At 43.0% G+C, this 12,991-nt stretch overlaps 1 protein-coding gene across 5 annotated transcripts in view; it reads right to left on the bottom strand.

Annotated features, from left to right (window-relative positions):
* The window catches only part of PPP1R12A (protein phosphatase 1 regulatory subunit 12A), a 306,305-nt gene that overhangs the window by 178,636 nt on the left and 114,678 nt on the right, over window positions 1–12,991 (bottom strand). The gene's annotated exons all lie outside the window — the stretch shown is intronic.

Here is a 12,991-nt window from a genome sequence, read left to right as displayed (position 1 = left end):
TCCGCTTCCGGTGCAAAATCACCACAATGAAGGGGTGCAGGTCCATTCCTCGGTGCCGGAGATAGGGGACAGACTGTCCCTGTTTTTTTGAGGAATGGCCAAAGTAAAGGACCAATGGGTCCTTACCATGATAAGAGAAGGCTATGCTTTAGATTTTGCACTGCATCCTCTCGGGACCGATTTCTAATTTCTCCCTGCGGTTACAAAACCAAGCGAAGAGCAGTGCAGGACACTTTTCAACAACCTCTGCAACTAAGGGCCACCATCTCAGTGCTTCCAGAGGCAAGAAGGAAAGGCCATTACTCCACCTGGTGAATAGGGATGGAGGTTATTTCCTTGGGAGCATCCAGGAATTGTAACAACTCCATCATTTGATGTCTCATCTTGTTCAGTCTGCAATTGGAAGGGAACCAATTCAGATATTTCCTTCACAAAATTTATGAAGGATAGATCCTCTGGAGGAGAATGCGGCAATGGCAAGTCATCGGTGTCTTGAGAAGACTAGTCTGTCCAGGTGTCATAGGGAACAGTACCTGCCCCTCTAGGAACCTGAGAAGGATGGGACAATTGTATTCCTGAAGGTCCCAGTCTAGGCTCCAAAGGCATCGAGGGAAGTACTGGAGGCACCGATGAAGGCATAGGGGTAGATTTACAAAAAATGCGCGTTCGCGTACTTTTGTTGGCGCACCAGTCGCAAACAAAAGTACGCTGGATTTTAGTAGATACGTGCGTAGCCGCGCGTATCTGCTAAAATCTAGGATCGGCGCGCGCAAGGCTGCCAATTTTGTGCAGCCGGCGCGCGCCAAGCCACGCAGCCTGCCTCAGTTCCCTCCAAGTTCGGAGGGAACTCGCTTTCGCCCTCCCCTCACCTTCCCCTCCCTTCCTCTCTCTAACCCCCCCCCTACCTTTGTCGGGGGATTTACGCCTCCCGGAGGGAGAAGTAAATCCCCGCGTGCCAGCGGTTCGAGGGCACGGCCACGCCCCCGGGCCGAAACCACACCCCCGGGCCCGCCCCCGAAATGTCACGTCCCGCCCCAAAACTCCGCGATCGGCCCTGCCCCCGACACGCCCCCCTCGAAAAACCCCTGGACTTACGCGAGTCCCGGGGCTCTGTGCGTGCCGACAGGCCTATGGAAAATAGGCGCGCCCGCACGCAAGGCCCTGCTCGCGTAAATCCGGGCGGATTTACGCAAGCAGGGCTCTTAAAATCCGCCCCATAGAGGGCAGATGGGCTCATCGGCATCGATGGTTGAGGCATCGGCAGGACTCCCGATGGCAGAATGCAGAATGATGTTTCTCCTTCCGATGACAGAGTGAGCGGAGAAGGCACCGTAGCCATCGGTGACCCAGGATCCAACTGTGGAAAAGCAGCTAAGCGTGCTTCCATCTTCAAGAGCAGCAGTGCCAATGCTGCCGGAATGGGATCGATGGTCAGTTCCGTGACCGGCATCGATTCCGGTGCCAGGAGAACTTTGAGTCTGTGCATCGCCTTATCGATGGCCTCCTGAACCATCCGGTCCGGTTCTTCATGGAGACCTGGAGCAAGCAGCCCCAGCTCCAGAAGGGAAGAAGGAGGCAGAGGCATAGCCGAAGGGACCACCGTTAAAGGCGGAGTCGCGGCTCCCGATACCCGTCCAGGTGAGGGTTACCTTGGTGACCCTGTCGCAGAAAGGGTCGGTGTCTTTTCTGGACGGGGTTTCTTCGATAGTGGTGAGGTCGATGACTTTTCTTCATCGATGGTCCGAGACTTCCGGCGTCAATGCAGATGTTTCTCTCTACAATCCCCTCAGTCCTGGGGGGGGTAGTCGAAGGCTGAGAAGTCGACGCTGGGCGGTCACCGGCTAGTGGCTGATACTGGCGTGAAGTGGACGGTGCCGGTTCAGATGACGTCGATGCAATAGACGGCATCGGGGTTTGAGAACGGAAGAGAAGTTCCATTTTCTCCATTCTGGCCTTGCAACCTTTAGGCACATTTGGTGCAGGTCAAAGACATCATGCTCACACCCAAGACATTACAGTTTGAGGGTCTGTTATGAACATGGTGCGAGTACAGTCTGGGCACCGATGGAACTCTGACGCCATGGCCTCTGAAAAAATTGAGCCACGGTCGACGGCCAGTAGGCCACGAGGGCCAAACTCTATGGGAATCGACCGAAAATGGGTAAAAACTTACTGGAGTACTGCGGAGTCAAAAATTCGAAGTAAGGACCCCTGTGGGGTATGAAAGCTTTTAGTAATTCCATGAGGAAAATTCCTGTCAGGAATCTCTGTGGAGCTCCTTAACCCACGTGGCTACTGCTGCGCGGAACAAAGACTGAAGGGGGACCCCTGCTGGCTGCAGGTTTAGTGCCATGTTGGGCATGCCCAGTAGGTGCCAGTCAAAGTTCTAGAAACTTTGGCAAATGTGTTCAGTGATTGGGCTCCATCCTGTAATGTCACCCATATGTGAAGACTACCATCCTGCTTGTCCTGTGAGAATATGGGAGTCCCAGACTCTGCAGACTATACTAATGCGATGGAAGTGGCTGAAAAAGTGTGTAGCTTCATTCTACGGGAGGGACACGAGCCTGGCGAAACTACAGAGGAAGCTTCCCCAGTTGTTAAAATAGAGGGAGCGCAGAGCACTGGGCCCCAGGTCAGATTCTAGTCCACATGACAATCCTCTGCCTACATAGCTTTGTGCAAAGAAAATCACAAGTTCTAGAAACTGCAAGGAAACAAAACAGCTGGCTCTGGGAAGGCCATTCCCTAAATATCTATGAAGACATGGGCTCCTACTACACTGCGTAAACGGTACGAACTGCAAGAGGCCACGACCTTTCTAAGGGTTGAGAACAGCCGTTATCGGTGGACCTGTTTGGTCTCTAGTTCACCACACGAGGAATCACCCATCGAGTCAAAACACTAGCTGAAGCAGTAGAGGCCCATGAGAAAATGGGCTTCAGATGAATATTACTACTAAGAAGCCGACTAAACTGCAGAAACTAGATCACCCTTGATGGCACAGAATAGGGAAAGGAGGAAGACCCCCTACGCCAACACTCAGAGGGACTCGAGATCAGTTCTATCTGACCAAGGCCGACTGCTTGAAAACAAGCCTTTAAAACAGCCTGTAGAACTACTTTTGGAAATTAGTGGTGACTGAGAGTACAGATCAGTGAGGATGTCCCTTGTGAAATTTAGATATTGGTAATGTTTATTGGGTCTTTTTATAGGTACCTGTTTGAGTCTGCCTATTGAAGGTATTAATACCAATTATATCTAGGGAGGAAATTATAAGTTACAAAATACTAGTTTCATAGTATAAACTATATACATTAATTTTCTTTCAAAGTTCTAGTATTGTGTTCCAAGGAGGAGGGAGTAGCGGTGGCTGTTCCTGCTGGCGGTTAGAGCCCTCCTGAAAGTGAAGGAGACCACCCTGGAGGTTCGGCAGCCTATTTTGATGGGTTGGTGTTTGGGAATGGGATCTCTCTCCAAGGGGAATAACTGGTAATGGCTGCATACTGCTTGTTTTCCTTCACATTTTAGTCAGACTAGAGTCCTATGTTAAGGGTAAAGTTTAGTTTTAAAGAGTTATGTCAATCACAGAATGAATTCTGTTAATGTAAAAGGGCTTAACCACCACCATAAACGTTAACTTTAAAGAATAATTACTACCCAACAAAGGAACAAATAGCGATGGTACAAGAAACTCACCTACAGAAAAGGCATGAACACCTGTTGTTTTATCACCAATTTCCACATAAATACCTAGCAGCTAGCACAAAGTGCGCAAAGTATACATAGGTGGGTATTCTGATCTTTAGTGGGTTATTACATGAAGTACTCGCCCCGATCACAGATCCCCAAGGTCGCTATGTTATTTTAAAGATGCATCTAGGGCGGGAAATTATAACATTAGTCACCCTATATGCTCCCAATACTGGACAGGGCTCCTTCTTTCGTTCCTTTGGTGTTTTATTAGTCAAACACGTGGAGAGGTGTCTAATTCTGGGAGGAGATTTCAATTTAATCAGGAGCCCCCTATTAGATAGTTCCATTCAGTCATCCTCTATCCCTCGTCATGTGAGGCAACCGTTAGCTTCCCTGTTATCTAGGTGGAACCTGGGGAGATGTTTGGCAGCAAAGACATCCTACCACACGTAGTTAGACCTTCTACTCCCATGCCCATCAATTATACTCTCGTATTGATTATTTTTTAGTGGACTCGCATGTTCAGAATAGGGTGATTGAGGAGAGTATAGAACCCATCACTTGGTCAGATCACACTCCTGTATGGATTGATGTACAATTAGCATTGCAACACCCTGGTCAATGCTTTTGGCGATTAAATGAAACACTTAAAAAGATCCCACACTTAAGTCACACCTGGGGAAGTGCTTAGAGTACTTTCACCTCCACTCCAACTTGACATTATCTCCTCCCATGATTTGGGAGTGCTCTAAAGCGGTTGCAAGGGGAGTACCCATCTCCCGGGTGACCTTCTGCAAATGGCAGAAAGAGAAACGTGTCTCTTTTAGTGGATATAGCTCAATTAGCACAACACATGTCCTCACAACTCCCGACAACCCTTCGTCCTTTGAATGTAGCTAGGACAGAGCTCCAGACCCTGGATGCCGAGGCTATTGCCTTCTCACTTGAGGTAACCAAACAATTTTTTTTGAAGGGGGCAATAAGGCAGGACACATCTTAGCTAGGCAATTAAGAGCAGTTCTTGCCCAGAATATTGTGAAAAATAAAAATTCTCATGGAACTATCATTACTTCTTCAGAAAGCATCCAGCAATGCTTTACTGATTTCTATGCGACACTTTATAGTGGGTATGAAAATATTCAAGAAGTAGAGATGGACTCCAATCTGGAATCCATATGGTTAACGTCACTTACACCCGAACAATCCCTTCTTGATAGTCCTATTTGGGAATCAGGTGTTATACACCATAAAATCATTAAAGTCTGGCAAGTCCCCAGGACTGGATGGCCTCTCAGAAGCTTATTACAAAAAATGATCCCACATCTTGGTCACTCCATTAATAGCCATGTTTAATTCTCTGTGGGAACATAGTTCCTTAGAGGCACACGCCAATGTAGCTAGAACACTAATTGCAAAACCTGGAAGGGACCCTATTAACTGTGGGTCATATAAACCTATCTTCCTGATAAACTTAGATCTCAAACTCTTAATGAGGGGTCTCACCAAGTGTTTAAATTCAATCATGCCCATCCCAGTTAATGACCAAGTGGACTTTATTCCATCTCGCATGGTGGAAGATAACAACATCATTCGAAAGGTAGTTGACCTCTTGGACTGGGTTAAACACCAGCAATTTCCCTCCGTTCTGCTATCCATTGATACTGAAAAGGCCTTTGACCTTGTGCACTGGCCGTTTTTATTTAAAAGTCTTGCAGAAAATGCAATTTGGGATTTTTTTTCAGCAATGGATAGCAAAGTTTTATGACTCCCCTAAAGCACGGGTAAAGGTGAACGGAGGCTACAAGCCCAGCCTTAACATCCAGCAAGGTACTTGGCAAGGCTGCCTGTTGTCACCTATGTTTCCCTTTTTCGTCCTTTGCAATGAGGGTTCACTTATCGGAACATTTCTGGTGTGGTGCTTTAGAGTCTGCATTTTAAAGTTATCCTGTTTGCAGACAATATTCTATTTACATCTGAACCCAATAAATCTCGGAGTGATGAGCGAGCTAGACAACTTTCATAAAGTAGTGGCTTTAAAGTGAACTATGATAAATCTGAGCTCCTGAACATCAACCTACCGGGAGAGGATAGTGCCACCATAACACAGAAATTCCCTTTCCGTTGGGCAAAAAAGTCGATAAAATATTTAGGTGTGCAAGTTGGATCCTGTAGCTTGGACCTTTTTTATTTTAATTAATGTTTCCCTTTGGAGGAATATAGAGAGAGATTTAAATAAATGGATCAGGGAATACTTCTTGGCTAGTTGTCTAAATGAATGTTCTACTCTGCCTTCTATTTTTTTCTCCACAATCCCCATCTATATTTCAGCTACTATATTAAGGCAGTGGCAGAAGATTTATGGCTTCATTTGGAAGAAGTGGACACCAAGGGCTGTATTAGTCCTCCCCAAAAACAGCGGTGGGTTGGGAGCCCCTAACCTTTTATGGTGTTTTGCAGCGGCAAAACTTAGGGCCCTAGATGACATATAAAAATGTCAAAATCAAACAGTGGGTGCGGTTAGAGCAAACTTTGGTGGGGGTGATGCCCATATAGGCACTCCCCTTGGCAACCTAAAACACCTGGCGGCCACCTGCCTATTTGCCACCAGCCCTTCGTAACATGTTAAGAGTATAGGCTCAATGGAAATCTATACTGGTGGGATCTTCTTACTATTTTCATCTTCCTTATTTCATAACACCATGGGGTCTCACATTTTTGTAGAGTGGGCCATCCAAGCATTACTAATATTGGACATCTTCTATGAGAGAGAGTTTCATTTTAGGCTTAGGAGGCTTAGCAGGAAAATATATACTAGGTCCGGGTATCTTCCTTGCCTACGCAAAGGTCCGTCATTTTTTTAGCTTTTTTTGGCGGAGAGCAGGATCTTTGTGCTTATCTAAATCCTTGCTCGAGAACTATTGTGATCACTGATAAATTGCAGGGCATAACATCTAAGATATAATATACTCACCCATCCCCCCCATAACTTCTCACACATTAAGGCCTAGAACCAAGACTTGGGAGAAACACTGGATGACTACGACTGGGATCTAGTATTCCATAAGACAGCAAAGTGTTCTTTTTCTGCTGCTCTGCAGGAACATTGCTACAAAATTCTGTTTCGATGGCATTTGACCCCAGTTAGACTTCATAAAATGTTTCCTTCTGTCTTGGACATGTGCTGGAGAAATTGTGAACAGTCAGGCACTTATATGCACATATGGTGGCAATTTCCAAAGGTTGTACCTTTTTGGGAACAGGTCCATACTTTGTTCTCTCATCTACTAGAGGTGGGGAGGGGTTATGGATCCAAAATATGCTCTCCTAAATGTACCTGTAGATGGGCTTAATAAATATGCTCAAAGTTTTTGCTTACAAGTTTATATAGCTGCCAGATGTGAACTCGCTAAGGCTTGGACAGTCGATTGCTCCCTCACTCTCACTATTAATTCACCATTTATACAATCATTTTGGTCTAGCGTATCTCACTGCAGTGAAACAGGATAAACTACCTCCCTTTCAATTAATTTGGAAACCCTTGGTGACTTGGCTGAAAGCTCAAGACCACTAGTTGGCTTAGAGAGGTGTGTTTCTCTTCATGCTATTTGCTTGCAACTATCTGTCCCATATCGCTTGGGTATTACTCTGTTCCTTGGAGAAAGTAGTTTTGATTATCGGAGGTCATACCATTATAAAATCCTAATGACTAACATGACTTGCTCCTTCAGTTGGTTACAGAGGGGTTAACCCTTGAATTGAACTGAATGGGGTTTTTCTTTTACTATTCTGTCATGCTTATCCTTTTTTGCTGCAGGATAATCAGCTCCTGTATTTACCCATAACACATGCAGTATCTGTTAGCTTTATTTTATTCTTATCAAAATGGAGATAAGAGGGGATGGGACGAGTTAAAGTTAATCTCAAATTATGACCATTGTTTCTTGGCTATGATGTGTGTGTATTGTGAAAATTTGGCATGTTTGCTTTAAATGGTCAATAAAAAGTTTATATTAAAAAAAAATGCAGAACCAAATTTGCATATGTCACTTAGGACATAAGAAATAGCCATGCTGGGTCAGACCAAGGGTCCATCAAGCCCAGCATCCTGTTTCCAACAGAGGCCAAACCAGGCTGTAAGAACATGGCAAGTATCCAAACACTAAGATCATCCCATGCTACTGATGCCAGTAATAGCAGAGGCCATTCCCTAAGTCAACTTGATTAATAGCAGTTAATGGACTTCTCCAAGAACTTATCCAAACCCTTTTTAAACATAGCTACACTAACTGCACTAACCACATCCTCTGGCAACCAATTCCAGAGCTTAATTGTGCCTTGAGTGAAAAAGAACTCTCTCAGATTAGCTTTAAAAGTGCCACACGCTAACTTCATGGAATGCCCCCTAGTCTTTCTATTATCCGAAAGCGTAAATAACCGTTTCATATCTACCCGTTCTAGACCTCTCATGATTTTAAACACCTCTATCATACTCTCCCCCTCAGCCATCTCTTTGCCAAGCTAAACAGCCCTAACCTCTTTAGCCTTTCCTCACAGGGGAGCTGTTCCATCCCCTTTATCATTTTGGTCACCCTTCTCTGCACCTTCTCCAGTGCAACTATATCTTTGAGATGTGGTGATGAGAACTGTGTACAGTTCTCAAGGTGCGGTCTCACCATAGAGCAATACAGAGACACCCACATTTTCTGTTTCATTCACCCTTCCCTTCCTAATAATTCCTAACATTGTTTGCTTTTTTGACTGCTGCAGCACACTGAGCCAACCATTTCAATTATCCACTATGATGCCTAGATCTTTTTCCTGGGTGGTAGCTCCTAATATGGAACCTAAGATTGTGTAATTACAGTAAGGGTTATTTGCCCCTATATGCAACACCTTGCACTTGTCCACATTAAATTTCATCTGCTATTTGGATGCCCAATCTTAGTCTCGCAAGGTCCTCCTGCAATGTATCACAATCCGCTTGTGATTTAACTACTCTGAATAGTTTTGTATCTGCAAATTTGATAACCTCATGCGTCATATTCCTTTCCAATCATTTATAAATATATTGAAAAGCACTGGTCCAAGTACAGATCTCCGAGGCACTCCACTGAGAAAACTGACCATTTAATCCTACTCTAGCTTTTGTGGATTACAAACTGGTTAAAAGACAGAAAAAGTGCCTCCCTCATATTTTTTCAGGCCTTAAGTTCTTCTTTTGATAGGTATTACTTCCCTCAACTTTGCTTTGATATGCCACTTTCTTTAAAGTTGACTTTTTATAGCACTTTGTCTTGCTTTTCCATCAAAAGTACAATTCTTTGTACCAAGTTAAAGATAATGAAGGCAAACAAAAGAATCTAAAACTCTTACAAAGTCTACTGCAATACAATGGTACCTACGTACTGAACTAGAGAAGGCTAGCCAATTTTCAGCATTCTTAATACTCAAACCTGTACCATTTTGAACAAAGTTCTGAGTTCTAAAGACACTATTTTCAATTTAATTACACTTATGAGCCAGCTACTTTAGCTAAATAAAGTTTCAAATACCAAATTAAAAAAAAAAGTAAAACTACATTCCTTTAATTTTTTGCATTAATATGTATATTTCTGCAGTACTACTTGTGCTGTACAATTTGACCATGAAGAAGTATTCCTTTCCAAATACTAAGTGAATAAAGAACAAAAAAAACCTTAGATCATAATGCTTCCATAGATCTATGCAACCGCACTTTGAGTACTGCATTCAATTTGGTTGCCTCATCTCAAAAGATATAGTGGAAATAGACAAGGTACAAAGAAAGGTGACATTTCTAAAAAGAGATAGAATGGCTCCCTTGTGAAAAAAGGCTACACAGCTTATTTTCAGTTTAGTGACTTACAGGATATGAGGGAAGTTTATAAAATCATGGCTGAGTTACTACAGATAAATAAGGAATTGTTATTTACAATCAGATAGTTTTATACAGACACCAGTCCTTGTACTAACCGATCGACATAAGACTGAAAAACTGGAGAATATTTGTTCACTCAAAATACAATTCAGCTATGGAATTTGTCAGAGGATGCAGAGAAGGCATTTAGTAAAGTCGTATTTAAAAAGGGTTTCTGCAAATTCCAGGAGGAAACGTTCATAAACTATTAGCCAGGAAGACTTGGAAAAAGCCAATGCTTATTCCTGAGATTGATGCAAAGAGAAATTAAATTTCTGAGATCTGCTTGCTACTTCCTAGAAATCTGGACTGAGCAGTCCAACAAAGAAGCTGAGCTTGATGGTCCTTCGGTCTGACCCAACATTGCAATTATGCTCTTAACTCCCTGTTAGTTTCACAGTCGACTGTACCAGAGATGGGTATAACACTGCTTGCTGCTGCCAACTCAAGGCTCCTTTTACCTCTCCTACATTGCCAGTTCCCTAACACTCCCCACCCAGTATTAGATTAAATGCTTTGCCCAGCAGTTCTCAACTATGAATGATTTTATCATCTTTTTTTTACACAGTATCAACCCAACTAATCAATCTTATGTTTCCAAATTCAGACATACAGGGTGGGCTGGACAAGTCTGATGTGAGAAAGAAATTATCAGGTAACTATTCTACTGCATGTCACCCTAGAGGGTACTACATGGGACCTAGCATGGCAGTTCCTACAGACAAAGCCTACAGAACTATGTATTCATGTCCATTATTCAGTTTAATACAAGTATGCATTGGTATTTAATGGTGATGATTTGGAGGACATGAAACAAAGCGAACCCAGATGTAATAGGAGAAAATAAGAGTATTAACCCTTTTCTGGTCCTTCCCGAATATATTAGTCAGTGAGCCTATAGTATTGTGTTTTCTAGTCCTGAAAGAGGTTCAGTTGCCTGGGCCAGATGGCTTACACCCAGAGTTCGGAAGGAACTAAAAAATGAAATTTCAGGCCTATTAGGAATTAATCATTAAAATTATTATCCTGAAGCCTGGCCATTGAAGCTTTTTTTTTGTAATAAAAAGGGCTCCAGGAAACTTTAGGGTGGTAAGCCTGAAGTCCATGCCAGAAAAAGTTGTAGAAAACTATTCTAAAGAATAAAATTGCAGAACATAAGAGACATGGTTTAATGGGGCACAGCCTCACCATGCCCTTTTTTTTTTTTTTTTTTTTTTTTTTTTTTAAGGTGTTAATGAACATGTGGATAATGGTGAGCCAATGGATACAGTGTATCTGGATTTTCAGAAGGCACTTAAAAGTCCCTCATGTGAGTGTCCCTCAGGAAATAGAAAAGTCATAGGACAGGAGGCAATGTCCTAGTGTGGATTGCAAACTGGTTAAAATACAGGAAATGGAGTATAACTGAATGATCATCTTCCTTAATGAAGGAAAGTAAATACTGGCATGTACTGGAACCGGTGCTTAACATTTATAAAAGATTTGAAAGAGGAAACAATTAATAGGTCAAGGGCGGCCAACTCCAGTACTCGAGAGCCACAAGCAAACCTTGTTTAGGGGATATCCACAATAAAACTGCATGAGATAGATTTGCATACAATGAAGGTAGTACATGCAAATCTCTCCCCTATATATATATATCAGTTGTGAATATTCTGAAATCCTGGCCAGTTTGTGGCTCTTGAAGACTGAGCTGACCACCCCTGGTATAGGTGATCAAATCTGCAGACAAAATTATTACAAGCTGTTCAATCACAAGCAATCATAGTAACATAATAAATGATGGCAGTGCTCCATCCAGTCTACCCTGCAGGGTTTTGTTTTTTTTATGGTAGTACCTGTGGGAATTCTGCACTACTGCGGAGCACAGAATTCCCCTCCTGTGCAGTTGTGCAAATCTGCGCACAATTTGGCAGGCTCAGGCATACCACAAGTGGGACAGCCTCCGCTTGCGGTGAAGGGGCACACCTCAGTGAGTGCGTGCACGTGTAAGACTGTTAGCCTGGGGGGAGGGGGGGGTGTGTGAGAGTATGTGCGCGAGAAAGAGAAAGACTGGGAACTGGTGTGTGTATGTGAGGGTGCCTGTGTGAGTGTATGTGTAATAAAGAGCCAGTATCAAGGGATGTGTATGTGAGAGAGGGAGCCAATGTGCAGGGGTGTGCGAGAGAGACATAGGTAGCTTGAGTGAGGGTATATGCGTGACAGAAAGGGAGCCTGTATGAGGGAATGCGAGGGAGAAAGGGGAGACTGAGGGAGTGTGTATGTGCACTAGAGAAAGGGAGCCTGTGTATGAGAGAGAAAAAGGGACAGGAGACTTGCAGTGAATTTCTAGGTAAATTCTGCTCAAAATATTTAAAAAAAAAAAAAAAACCACCTCTGCATTTTTAAGTAATACATTTTTTCTGTATTACTTTTAAGTTAAATTACTTAAAGACTGTCATGTATATTGTGTTATTTTGACCCAATATAAAGTATGCACAATTTTATGTTTGTGTGTGCAGAATTTCCCCAGGATTATTAGTAAGTGCCACTCTGTGCTGGTTACTCCTCCCTCCCCCTGAGCCTTCTGTTAATGGTAGTAACTGTCAGAAATTGCAGGATGACTTGCAAGACAGGGAGGCTGGGCATCCAAAATGGTAGATGAAATTTAATGTGGACAAGTGCAACATGATATTCATAGAGAAAATAATTCACACTGTTAGGAGTCACTACCCAAGAAAGGGATCATAGACAGTGTGTTAAAATTCTCGGCTCAGTGTATAGCAGTGGTCAGAAAAGCTAACAGAATGCTAGGCGTTAAGAAAAGAAATGAATAAAACAGCAAATAATGCCTCTGTATAAATTCCACCTAGATTGTACCTAGAATACTATGCAGTTTTGATCACTGCATCTAAAAAAAAAAACAAAAAAAAAAAAACAAACAAACAGAGAATGGTAACCAAATTGATAAAGGGAATGGAACTGCTCACCTATGAGAAAAGGCTAAAAAGGTGAGACTGTTTTTCAGCTTAGAGAAGAGACTGCTGAGGGGAGATACAGAGGTCTATAAAATCATGAGTGGACTAGAACAGGTAAATGCAAATTGACAGTTTACTCTTTTCAAAAAAATAGACTATGGGACACTATGAAGCTACTAAATAAATTTAAAACAAATCAGAGAAAATATTCTTCACTCAACGTACAATTAGACTCTGGAATTCTTTGCCTGAGTATGTGGTAAAGGCAGGTAATGTAGGTGGGTTTAAAAAAGGTTTGGAGAAGTTCCTGAAGGAAAAGTCCATAAACTTATACTTCAGGAAAGCCACTGCTTATTCCAGGTTATAAGCAACATATAACTTCCCAAATGTTTTGCCAGTGAGA

Source organism: Rhinatrema bivittatum, chromosome 4 (assembly GCF_901001135.1).
Source record: "Rhinatrema bivittatum chromosome 4, aRhiBiv1.1, whole genome shotgun sequence".
NCBI lineage: Eukaryota > Metazoa > Chordata > Amphibia > Gymnophiona > Rhinatrematidae > Rhinatrema > Rhinatrema bivittatum.
This window is presented reverse-complemented; position numbering and strand designations above follow the sequence as displayed.